The 12,896-nt window shown below is 46.4% G+C and overlaps 1 pseudogene; it reads right to left on the reverse strand.

Annotated features, from left to right (window-relative positions):
* Window positions 1-12,237: 12,237 nt before the first annotated feature.
* Window positions 12,238-12,416, reverse strand: LOC139227213 (U2 spliceosomal RNA; annotated as a pseudogene).
* Window positions 12,417-12,896: the final 480 nt, after the last annotated feature.

Consider the following 12,896-nt stretch of genomic DNA (forward strand, 5'->3'; position numbering starts at 1 on the left):
GTCCCAGAGTCATGCACCAATACACATGAGCTGCAGAACAAGCGATCTCAGCAGGGCAACGACACCGGTATCGATACCATGCCCCTGATCGGCTCCACCTCTGGTACCCGATGGCACCAACTGCCACGAGCCTGAAAGAGCAGACTTGCTAAGGCGCAGTCCCCAGACCCCACTGCCACCAAGGCCATACCCGTAAACAAAGGGTCACCCGCCACAGTTCCCTCAAAGGAGACCGAGACCAGCCAGGATCCCAAACCAAACAACGCCCAGGCCAGCGAGGCAGCAGTCCCCTGTGCACTGCTAGACGACAGCTCCTCAGGAAGCAGCAGTGACCCAGAGTGCAAAGAAAGGACAGGGAGGTCACAGGCATCTGTGAACCGGCCCGACGCTAGGGACCATGGCAACAGCTCCAAGAACAGGCAACTCGAGCCAACCGGGTTCCCACTGCCAGCACTGAGCTCTGTGCCACCACCAGACAGCAGGGACACAATCCAGCAGCTCTGGAACTAGTCTGTCCTTACGCACCGGTCATTGCATCGATAAGGTATCTCACCAGTGTAACGTACTTGTCTCACAACAGAATCACAAATGTAATGCAAACCTGTTTTCCTGAACTTGAATGTATATGAATGCAATGAGCCTCCGGCATAATCCATATGTTGGGGGGGGGAGAATGGAGTGGTCCGGGACACACACAAACAGCAACCACCAGCACACTGCTGCACCAACCACTCACCCAAGATTGAAACGACCTGCCTAGGGTCAACCAGATAGAGCCCGCATAGCGCTAAGCCCAGAGCACAGTCAATGCAGAGGCAATTTGCACTAAAGGCTCAGGGGAGAGTGATGTCATGTATCCTATATGGCTACTGTTTGTACTATCACAAGGTGTGCCATGAGAGGGCACAGCAGTGGGAGACTTGTAGATTACCTTTACAGGTGTGCCTGGCCGAGTATAAAAAGCAGGCCGCCAGGTGTGATGCTCACTCTGGAGTTAACAAAGAAAGGACTAAGGTCACTACAGTTCAAGTACAACACATTGCCTCATGGAGTCATTACTAGAGCATCTAAGGACACAACACTAGCTATTAGCGGATAAAGGAATTTCATACAAAACAATCATTAAGAATATCCCACAACACGATTCCCACTTCACAGCCCTTCAGCAGTTTACAGATTTCTAAATGTATCAAAGTTTATTGATACATTTAGAAATGTAATTAAGAGTTAGTGGTATTGCCTGCTTAACTACAACAACAACTGCAACAACTTGTATTTATATAGCACCGTTAACGTAGTAAAACATCCCAAGCGCTTCACAGGAATGTTATTTGACACCGAGCCACATAAGAAATTATGGCAGATGAACAAAAACTTGGTCAAAGAAGTAGGTTTTAAGGAGCATCTTAAAGGAGGAAAGAGAGGTAGAGAGGCGGAGAGGTTTAGGGAGGGAGTTCCAGAGCTTGGGGCCGAGCTAGCTGAAGGCACGTTCACCGATGGTTGAGCGATTATAATCAGGGATGCTCAAGAGGGCAGAATTTGAGGAGCGCAGACATCGCGGGTGGAGGGTGGGGGGTGGGTGTTGTGAGGCTGAAGGAGATTACAGAGATAGGGAGGGACGAGGGCATGGAGGGATTTGTAAACCAGGATGAGAATTTTGAAATTGAGGCGTTGCTTAACTGGGAGCCAATGTAGGTCAGTGAGCCCAGGGGTGATGGGTGAACGGGACTTGGTGGGAGTTAGGACATGGGCTGCCGAGTTTTGGATGATCTCAAGTTTACATCATGTGGAATGTGGGAGGCCAGCCTTGAATGAGTTGGAGTAGTCAAGTCTAGAGGTAACAAAGGCGTGGATGAGGGTTTCAGCAGCAGATGAGCTGAGGCAGGGGCGAAGACGGGCGATGTTACGGAGGTGGAAATTGGCGGTTTTAGTTATGCTGCAGATATGTGGCCGGAAGCTGATTTCAAATATAACATCAAGGTTGTGACAGATGCGAGGGAGAGGGATGGAGTCGGTGGCAAGGGAACGCAGTTTGTGGTTTCGGTCTTCCCAATATTTAATTGGAGATAATTTGTGCTCTAGTACTAGCTAAATATATAAATCCAGATTTTAAATAAATAATTTAGCAATTGCTGCAGAGCAATCAAATCATTATATATATTTCTTTCATCTGTAAAGGTCACTTTAATTGGTAATTTTTCTGCCTTTCTTAGGGGTCGAAATTTAGTGTGGCCTTTTACCACACGCGGGAGGCGGCAAACGGGCAGAAAAGGCCTACCTTCGATGGTAAGCGGCATCGATGCCTCGTCCTACATTCAGTTCACTCTTTGGCAGAAGCGCCAAGAAGCAACACTGTGCTGGCTAACGCCACCGGCACGGTGACGTCATCCAGCATACAATAGTTACTTTCACGCCTCTGTTGCGACATTTGCTTTGTACGGCTGCCATACAAACAGGCGGCCATACAGCCAGGAAAAAGTGGTCGTTAAAGTGTGGATCTCGGGTGGAATCGCCCAGAAAGGAAGGTAAGTTGTTTTTCTCTTTATCGATTTCTGCATGTTTTCATCCGTTTTAAGAGTGGGGAAGTGTGTGTGTGGATTGGAGAAGTTTTAGTTCTTTTTTTTATTCCTGTTTTTTTCTAGCATGGCGGCAGCTTCCTGCCGGGAAATTCAGTCGGCCTCCTGACCTCCCACCTGAGGATGAGTGTGCAACGTCACTTTTTAGCGCTGCTCTCTCATCTTTGGGCGTACAAATTTAGGACTTGATGGCTGTGCCTAACGCCTGCCGCTAAAATCAGCTCTCAGGCCGTGACACCGTCTCAAAAACGGCCATAACGAAGTTCGACCCCTTAATTTCTCTGCTCTGCTCTCAGTAACTGACCTCATTCCTCTCCTGTGCCAGCTATAGCATCGGGATTAGGATTGACAATCTGGTCATGTCGGTGTAATGTGCATATTCCCTGTAAGAATATCTAGCTTGTTAGTTGCACACATGATGCTACACTTTAAAATAGTTAGTTACAATTCAATCTTTAACTAGACAGTGATTACAACTGGTACACGTGACACCACGGTCAATAAACAAAAGCAAGAGAGCTGACACCAAATACCTAGTGAAATCTCTCCACATGGTGATGGTAGAGGAACTTATAGATAGAGGAATATGGAATGACATTATTTGGGACTTACAATGGTAAGAACATAAACCTTCTCTGCTGTCAATGGCCCACTGAATAGAATGAATCTGCCCACTGGGCAACAAAAGATACTATTACCTCAAATTATTTTTTGATGAAAGATGCACACTGTAATTTAGCTCCCTGTCTCGTATATTTTATTTGCTAAGATTTTCTGATCCCGGGCCAAAATCCTGTTCGTCAATGAGATGCTTTTTGTTCAACAGAACTGTACTTTACGAGATGCATTGTCAAAACCTTTTTGCTTTACTAGGATGCTGCTCGCTGTAAAACAGGAAGCAAAAGCCTATTATTGCAGTTAGGCCAGGTTTCGTCTCTTTAACTGTGTAGCCCATTATATGCCAAGCATGATTGTTTATTAAAAGTCATGATACAGCGTTCACTTCTGATAAATACATTTACTTTCTGTAACATCTTTTGTCACTTTTTGGTGTCACACTTTATCCATCGCACTGTCACATTTATTTGTCACACTTTGTTAATTGATTCAAAGTAAACCAGTAACAAATTGGAACTGAAAAGATAGTGAACATAAGGAAAAAAGTGAGGAATGTTGCCAATAAAACTGAGCCGAACTTTTGACTTCAGTGGGAGTGTAAAATGGATTGACGTCAATGGAAAGAAACACCAGGCTTGGTGTATAATGGGCAGCCGATCTGTTATCACCTGTTTTATCCTCCTACTGAAGTTGAAAGTTCCAGCGCATGAATCAGAAACTCATCATCATTATAGGCAGTCCCTCGAAACGAGGGTGACTTGCTTCCACGCCAAAAAGGGATGAGTTTACAGGTGTTTCAATGAAGGACCTAATATTCCAGATCCCGAACTACATCTTGAAGGGTGGAAGATGCCTGTGCATGGATTTTTTTTAACATGGGGTGGCCGTTGCACACCAGCCACCACACGGGCTTGACAGAGCTAGGTCTTGGTCCAGTGGCAAGGGTTAACCAAGATGACTGGAGACCATCTCTGCTGCACGGGCCTAGTGCGCAGTGTGGGCTGGCCCTTGCTGCCCCTGGGCCCTCGCCTCTCCTGGGTCCCGATCACATCCCTCTACATTCTCTCGCCGCTCCTTCGCCCTGACCTTGCTGCTCCTGTTGTACCTGCCCACGCTCCAATCACCAACCTGGACCTTGATGACGTCTCTCTTTGCTGCTGTCGCCCTCCTGCACCAGCTTGTACTGTGCCTTGAAGTGGTAAGCCACCACACTGCCCATGGCCACCGCTCGCCGCTCCTTTTATGGCCCCGACCTACAGGACTGAAGAAAATAACTAATTATGAATGACCAGTCATTGTGAACCATGAAAAACAGAAACAAAACAAAAAATAATTAAATCACAAAACACATTTTCAAGTCATTTTGGCTTGTCGTTATTTTTCCACAGTAACTGAAATTTAGGCTGGGATTTTCCTTTGGAGCTGCTCCCGCTCCGATGCCATATCTTCACTGGAAATCCCGCTTACCTGCATAAAAAGAGTTTCTGCTGCACTTCTGGTGAAATTATTGCAGCGGAGCAGGAGCAGCTCTGAGGAAATTCCTGGCCTTATAATCTCTAAAATAAGGTTTCAAAGAAAAATATTTAAAAAAATTCAATTTTTCACAATAACATGATTGCCTTTTGCATCTTTTAACATTTTCATAAATTTTTTTACTTCAAGACTTCAACGTGTCTCAAGAGTCTGGGTTTTGCCAGGAATGACTGACTGAACCATTAAAGTAACTGTCTCTGTGCAATTTCAGCATGTGGCATTTGCAGAATTTTCCAACATGTAGCAATAGGTCGCAAGAGGTGGACACCGGAGGGACTGGAGTGCATCATCACCCCCGGCAAATTTTAATTTGATCCATTTAATGTTAAAATTTTAATTTGTTATTGTGTTGGTTTTAGTGCCCCCTTTAATCAAGGGGCACTTGATTATTGGTTCAACAAAATAGTTGTAACAATAGGTCGATGCCTGGATTTTCCAAGTACACACTTCATCTCTTCAATCTATAATAATATCTCCATGAGCTTGAGAGTTTCAAATTCTAAAATCAGGTAATCTTTCATATTTAAATATGACCTAATGCTCAACTTGATTTGACAAAGCTAGAGCCAAAGGCAGAGTCAGAGTGGGAGCGGGAGAGGGGAGGAGGAGGGCTTCGGGGTGGGGAAGGTGAGGGGAGGGGGAGAGAGAGAGAAGGGGGAGAGGGAGGTGAGGGGAGGGGGAGAGAAAGAGAAGGGGGAGAGGGAGGGTGAGGGGAGGGGGAGAGAGAAAAGGAGGAGAGGGAGAGAGAAGGGGAGAGGGAGGTGAGGGGAGGGGGAGAGAGAGAGAAGGGGAGAGGGAGGGTAAGGGTAGGGGGAGAGAAGGGGGAGAGGGAGGGTGAGGGGAGGGGGAGAGAGAGAGAAGGGGAGAGGGAGGGTGAGGGTAGGGGGAGAGAGAGAAGGGGGAGAGGGCGGGTGAGGGGAAGGGGAGAGGGAGGGTGAGGGTAGGGGGAGAGAGAGAAGGGGGAGAGGGAGGGTGAGGGTAGGGGGAGAGAGAGAAGGGGGAGAGGGAGGGTGAGGGTAGGGGGAGAGAGAGAAGGGGGAGAGGGAGGGTGAGGGTAGAGGGAGAGAGAGAAGGGGAGAGGGAGGGTGTGGGGAGGGGGAGAGAGAGAGAAGGGGAGAGGGAGGGTGAGGGGAGAGGGAGAAGGGGGAGAGGGAGAAGAGGGGGAGGTAGGGTGAGGGGAGGGGAGAGAGAGAAGGGGGAGAGGGAGGGTGAGGGAAGTGGGAGAGAGAGAGAAGGAGAGAGGGAGGGTGAGGGGAGAGGGAGAAGAGGAAGAGGGAGGGTGAGAAAGCAACAAGAGTGGCTAAACAAAGTACAGATTTAAGCATGTAATTCTGAATGTTTGGCACAGATTTTCCGGGGCCTATGACCACACATGCGGTGCGTATACAGCCATAAGCACGCCTCAAGTTCGGCGTTTCTGCTTGCGCTGAGCATGCGGAAAAACCCGGAAAATGGACATTCGTTGTCGGAGAGTTGAGCTATTTTCCCAACTACTGCCCAGCGAGTATCTGTGAAACACTTACGACTGGTAAACGCAGCTGTACGGCCTTGTTTTACCAGCGTAAGAGTTTAAATAAATATTAAAATAATAAAAAAAACATTATTTAACCATTAAAAAGCATGGATGAACTACAACAATTGTACATTCCTGTCTGGCGTAAAAATAAAAAAGGGAAGGTGGCTCAACCGTGGCTATCAAGGGAAATCAGGGATAGTATTAAAGCCAAGGAAGTGGCATACAAATTGGCCAGAAATAGCAGCGAATCCGGGGACTGGGAGAAATTTAGAACTCAGCAGAGGAGGACAAAGGGTTTGATTAGGGCAGGGAAAATGGAGTACGAGAGGAAGCTTGCAGGGAACATTAAGACGGATTGCAAAAGTTTCGATAGATATGTAAAGAGAAAAAGATTAGTAAAAACAAACGTAGGTCCCCTGCAGTCAGAATCAGGGGAAGTCATAACGGGGAACAAAGAAATGGCAGACCAATTGAACAAGTACTTTGGTTCGGTATTCACTAAGGAGGACACAAACAACCTTCCGGTTATAAAAGGGGTCGGGGGGTCTAGTAAGGAGGAGGAACTGAGGAAAATCTTTATTAGTCGGGAAATTGTGTTGGGGAAATTGATGGGATTGAAGGCTGATAAATCCCCAGGGCCTGATGGACTGCATCCCAGAGTACTTAAGGAGGTGGCCTTGGAAATAGCGGATGCATCGACAGTCATTTTCCAACATTCCATTGACTCTGGATTAGTTCCTACCGAGTGGAGGGTAGCCAATGTAACCCCACTTTTTAAAAAAGGAGGGAGAGAGAAAACAGGAAATTATAGACCGGTCAGCCTGACATAGGTAGTGGGTAAAATGATGGAATCAATTATTAAGGATGTCATAGCAGCGCATTTGGAAAGAGGTGACATGATAGGTCCAAGTCAGCATGGATTTGTGAAAGGGAAATCATGCTTGACAAATCTTCTGGAATTTTTTGAGGATGTTTCCAGTAGAGTGGACAAGGGAGAACCAGTTGATGTGGTATATTTGGACTTTCAGAAGGCTTTCGACAAGGTCCCACACAGGAGATTAATGTGCAAAGTTAAAGCACATGGGATTGGGGGTAGTGTGCTGACATGGATTGAGAACTGGTTGTCAGACAGGAAGCAAAGAGTAGGAGTAAATGGGTACTTTTCGGAATGGCAGGCAGTGACTAGTGGGGTACCGCAGGGTTCTGTGCTGGGGCCCCAGCTGTTTACATTGTACATTAATGATTTAGACGAGGGGATTAAATGTAGTATCTCCAAATTTGCGGATGACACTAAGTTGGGTGGCAGTGTGAGCTGCGAGGAGGATGCTATGAGGCTACAGAGTGACTTGGATAGGTTAGGTGAATGGGCAAGTGCGTGGCAGATGAAGTATAATGTGGATAAATGTGAGGTTATCCACTTTGGTGGTAAAAACAGAGAGACAGACTATTATCTGAATGGTGACAGATTAGGAAAAGGGAAGGTGCAACGAGACCTGGGTGTCATGGTACATCAGTCATTGAAGGTTAGCATGCAGGTACAGCAGGCGGTTAAGAAAGCAAATGGCATGTTGGCCTTCATAGCGAGGGGATTTGAGTACAGGGGCAGGGAGGTGTTGCTACAGTTGTACAGGGCCTTGGTGAGGCCACACCTGGAGTATTGTGTACAGTTTTGGTCTCCTAACTTGAGGAAGGACATACTTGCTATTGAGGGAGTGCAGCGAAGATTCACCAGACTGATTCCCGGGATGGTGGGACTGACCTATCAAGAAAGACTGGATCAACTGGGCTTGTATTCACTGGAGTTCAGAAGAGTGAGAGGGGACCTCATAGAAACGTTTAAAATTCTGACGGGTTTGGACAGGTTGGATGCAGGAAGAATGTTCCCAATGTTGGGGAAGTCCAGAACCAGGGGTCACAGTCTAAGGATAAGGGGTAAGCCATTTAGGACCGAGATAAGGAGAAACTTCTTCACCCAGAGAGTGGTGAACCTGTGGAATTCTCTACCACAGGAAGTAGTTGAGGCCAATTCACTAAATATATTCAAAAGGGAGTTAGATGAAGTCCTTACTACTCGGGGGATCAAAGGGTATGGCGTGAAAGCAGGAAGTGGGTACTGAAGTTTCATGTTCAGCCATGAACTCATTGAATGGCGGTGCAGGCTAGAAGGGCTGAATGGCCTGCTCCTGCACCTATTTTCTATGTTTCTATGTTTCTATGTGGTCAACCGCTGTGTCAGTTGCCACTGGTGTGTGTGTTGGGGGGGGTCAAAAAAGGTATGGTCCAATGTGGGTTGCTCTGGATAGTCCGTGAATCTGAGTTTGGTTTGGTCCAAGAGTTTCCTGTAGATGAATCCATTTGAAAGTTTGACCACAAACACCCTATTCCCCTCTTTGGCCACGATAGTGCCGGGAAGCCACTTCGGACCTTGTCCATAGTTCAACAGAAATACAGGATCACTAATCTCAAGTTCGCGTGACACATTTGCGCTATCATGATAAGTGCTTTGTTGAAGCCGCCTGCTCTCTACCTGTTCGTGTAGATCAGGTGGACTAACGAGAGCCTTGTCTTAAGTGCCCTTTTCGTGAGCAGTTCAGCGGGTGGAATCCCAGTGAGCGAGTGGGGTCTTGAGTGGTAACTAAGCAGGACTCAGGATAGGCAAGTCTGCAGTGAGCCTTCAGTTACCCTCTTCAAGCTCTGCTTGATTGTTTGCACTGCTCTCTTTGCCTGACCATTGGATGCTAGTTTGAATGGGGCAGATTTGACATGTTTGATCCCATTGCGGGTCATGAACTCTTTGAACTCGGCACTGGTGAAACACGGCCCGTTGTCACTCACAAGGGCATCAGGCAGGCCGTGCATGGCAAACAGGGCCCGCAGGCTTTCAGTGGTGACAGCGGACGTGCTTGCCGACATTATCTCACATTCAATCCATTTGGAGTACGCATCTACAACCACTAGGAACATTTTTCCCAAGAACGGGCCTGCATAGTCGACATGGACCCTACACCATGGTTTGGAGGGCCAAGACCATAAACTTAGTAGCGCCTTCCTGGGTGCTTTGCTTAATTGTGAACGTGTTACATTTGTGCACGCGGGACTCTAAGTCAGCAGCGATATCGGACCACCACATGTGGGATCTGGCTATCATTTTCATCATTACAATGCCTGGCTGGGTACTGTGGAGATCACTAATGAAAGTATCCCTGTCCTTTTTTGGTACCACTACCCGATTACCCCACAGAAGACAGTCTGCCTGTATAGACATTTCATCTTTGTGCCACTGGTACGGCTTTATTTCTTCCTGCATTTCTAAAGGGACACTGGACCAGCTCCGTTAAGTACAGTTTTGTTACTAAGCACAGTAAGGGGTCCTGACTCATCCAGGTTCTAATCTATCGGGCGGTAACAGGTGATTGTTCACTCTCGAATGTTTCCATTACCTTAACTAAATCTGCGGGCTGTGCCATTTCCACCCTTGTGGTGGGCAATGGCAGCCTACTGAGAGCATCGGCACAGTTTTCTGTGCCTGGCCTGTGGTGGATGGTGTAGTTGTATGCGGACAACGTGAGTGCCCATCTCTGGATGCGGGCCGATGCATTCATATTTATCTCCTTACTTTCAGAAAAGAGGGATATCAGTGGCTTATGGTCAGTTTCCAATTCAAATTTGAGTCCAAACAGATATTGATGCATTTCCTTTACCCCATAAACACACACTAACGCTTCTTTTTCGATCATGCTGTAGAAGCTCTCAGTTTCGTGTGAATGGGAGTCAGGACTGGCCTTAAGGCCTTGCTGCACCACAATTTGTCAAACGTCTTTTTGCTCATAATGGACTGGCTCATGCTCATGTCCAGCTCCATTGACACCGGGAGTCCATTTAATTAACCTTCAGCATTATCGGGGGACACTTTGTGGTAAATGTGTGCACCCCATATACCTCTGCCTCCTCAGTCTGAGGCTCTGGTTCATCATGATCCGCCGTGGATCTGTCCTCCTCTGCAACATAGTGGTTTGTAGCTCGCCTGCACATACGTTGGAGATGTCCTGTTGTTCCACAGCCCTTTCAAAGGTATCCTTTGAAGCAGCATGAATGGAAAGGATGATCACCTCCGTGATCCATAAGGTGTTAATGGCCTAGCATTCATCACCCTTGATGGTGGACTCTGAGACATCTGTGGATGTGCAGCTGCAGGCATGTGAGGCTGCCCTGTACATTACAATTCAAAAACAACATTACTTTGTTCACAGTACTTGTAGCAGCACTCATGTGCTGAGAGATTTGCTTGGTATTGTCACTGGTGGCGATGAATGTCTGGGCTATCGCTATGGCTTTACTCAAGGTTGGGGTCTCTACAGTCAAAAGTTTGTGAAGTATTACTTTATGGCCAATGCCAAGTACAAAGAAGTCCCTGAGCATGTGCTCCAAATGTCCTTCAAATTCGTAATGTCCTGCAAGGCGTCTTAGCTCGGCGACATAGCTCGCCACTTCCTGGCCTTCAGACCTCTTGCACGTGTAGAACCGACACCTCGCCATCAGAACGCTTTGCTTCGGGTTCAAGTGCTCCCGGATCAGTGTTCATCAATCATCATACAATTTCTCTGTGGGTTTCGATGGAGCAAGCAGATTTTTCATGAGACCATATGTTGGTGCCCTGCAAACGGTGAGGAGGATCGCCCTTCGTTTGGCAGCGTTCGCTTCTCCTTCCAGCTTGTTGGCCACAAAGTATTGATCGAGTCGCTCCACGAAGGTTTCCCAATCATCTCCCTCCGAAAATTTCTTCAGGTTGCCCACTGTTCTCTGCATCGTTGCGGTGGGGTTCAATATCTGTATCTCGTCTTCAATTGTAGTGTATGTATAAAGAGTCTGACCAGATATTGTGAGCTCAAAGTAAAGTGTGACCTTAATCTTTTATTGCAGGTCTCCAGAGTACCTCTCCAGCCTGTGAGGTCTCTTTAAGTACAGGTGCACCCAAGGGATTTTGGGATTCCTTGGGATTCCAGCGGATGAGCCCTCTGGTGGTTAAACAAGGTATTTACAGGTTTACATATATAACGCTTGTAATGAACCTTGGGGGAACTTCACTGTATACCTTCCTCCAATCTGAAAAACAGCCATTCTCCACAACTCTGTTTTCTATCCCTTAGCCAATGTTGTATCCAGGCTGCTGCTTTCCCTTTTATCGCATGGCTTCAATTTTAACAACAAGCATTATATGTGGTACTTTATCACATGGCTTATGAACGTCCATATGCACAACCTCAACTGCACTGCTTTCATCCACCTTCTCTGTTAACTCAATCAAGTTAGTCAAACATGATTTGCCCTTAACAAATCTGTACTGGCTCTCCTTTATCAGCCCATTGTTTGTCCAAATGGCTGTTAATTTTCTCCTGGATTATTGGTGGGAAAATTTGTGTATGCCAAGAGAATTGCTGGTGTCACTGGCAACTTGAGTTAACGGCCGCTGAAAATGGCCGCAGCACTACCAGGCAGAAATTCCCACTGGGGTTTGGCAGTGCAATCCTGTCCTGTATATTAAATTAGACCAGATCCAGGAAATGGGTCAGGGTCATCACAGGGTCCGCCCTGACCCACCTCTGGTGCTGAACCTACCCCGGGATAAAATCCAGCGTATTCACTCACTATAAATCAGTAGCCCTGATAATGAATATATTTGAGCTTTACATGGTATAGAACGGTTTATTGTGTTCACCTTTATGTTTTTAATCATCCCTCACAGAGCAGCTGAATGAGTGGATGAGGACAAACAGCCTCGCCTCAGCCATAAAGGAACTGCAGGCAACACAGGACATACAGATGTTCAGTCCATATTGTGGACTGAAATTACAGTCTGCTTTTACTGGGACCAGTTTAAAAAAGAATCTAAATTCAAATTTTTTATTTTTTTATCCAATTTCGTTCCAGATCAACTCTAACGCCAAAGATCACTTTGCGCCAATGTGTTTGATCTTAGGCCAAAAGGCCGAGAGGCGAAGTTGCACCGTTCCTGGAAATATTGCAATACCAGGTCGGTGCATGGAGTGGACGGGGCAAGCCCCTGATCCAGCTCCCTGTCCAAAAATCAATTCAATATCATGTCCCCATAGGGGATAATAAACTGATAAGAACAGATACTACACTTGATCTTAGCCAAAAGGCCGAGAATCTAAATTCAAATGATTTAACAATGTACAACATCCGCACAAGTCAGGCCATGTGGTTATCTGCACAGTTTCAGTGCTTCCAACCTGTAATGCTACACCATTCAGCGAGTGTGCCAATTCCATAAACCCCCTCTGTGATAGGTTTTAAAGGAACGGTTTCTTTTCCTTTCAAAATCTGCAAGTCTCTCAAGAAAGATTATTGAAATATTTAAAAATGATACTTGTTCACCCGAGGTCTTTCATATTTCAATGTTTATTACAAGTATTCCATAATTTTTATTGCAAGTATTCCAGCACTTTCATCACAAGAATTCAGTTATTCTCCGTCAACAGTGAACAATGCTCTAGTTTGCCAAATCATATCTATTCTACATTTTCAGGATCCCATCCATAAAAAAATGTCTAAATTTTGACACTGCTCAAACTTTCCGCATATGACCTGGGAGGAAGAGATCCACATAAGCAACATTCATAAACATAAGAACA

This window comes from Pristiophorus japonicus, chromosome 16 (assembly GCF_044704955.1).
Source record: "Pristiophorus japonicus isolate sPriJap1 chromosome 16, sPriJap1.hap1, whole genome shotgun sequence".
Taxonomy (NCBI): Eukaryota; Metazoa; Chordata; class Chondrichthyes; family Pristiophoridae; genus Pristiophorus; species Pristiophorus japonicus.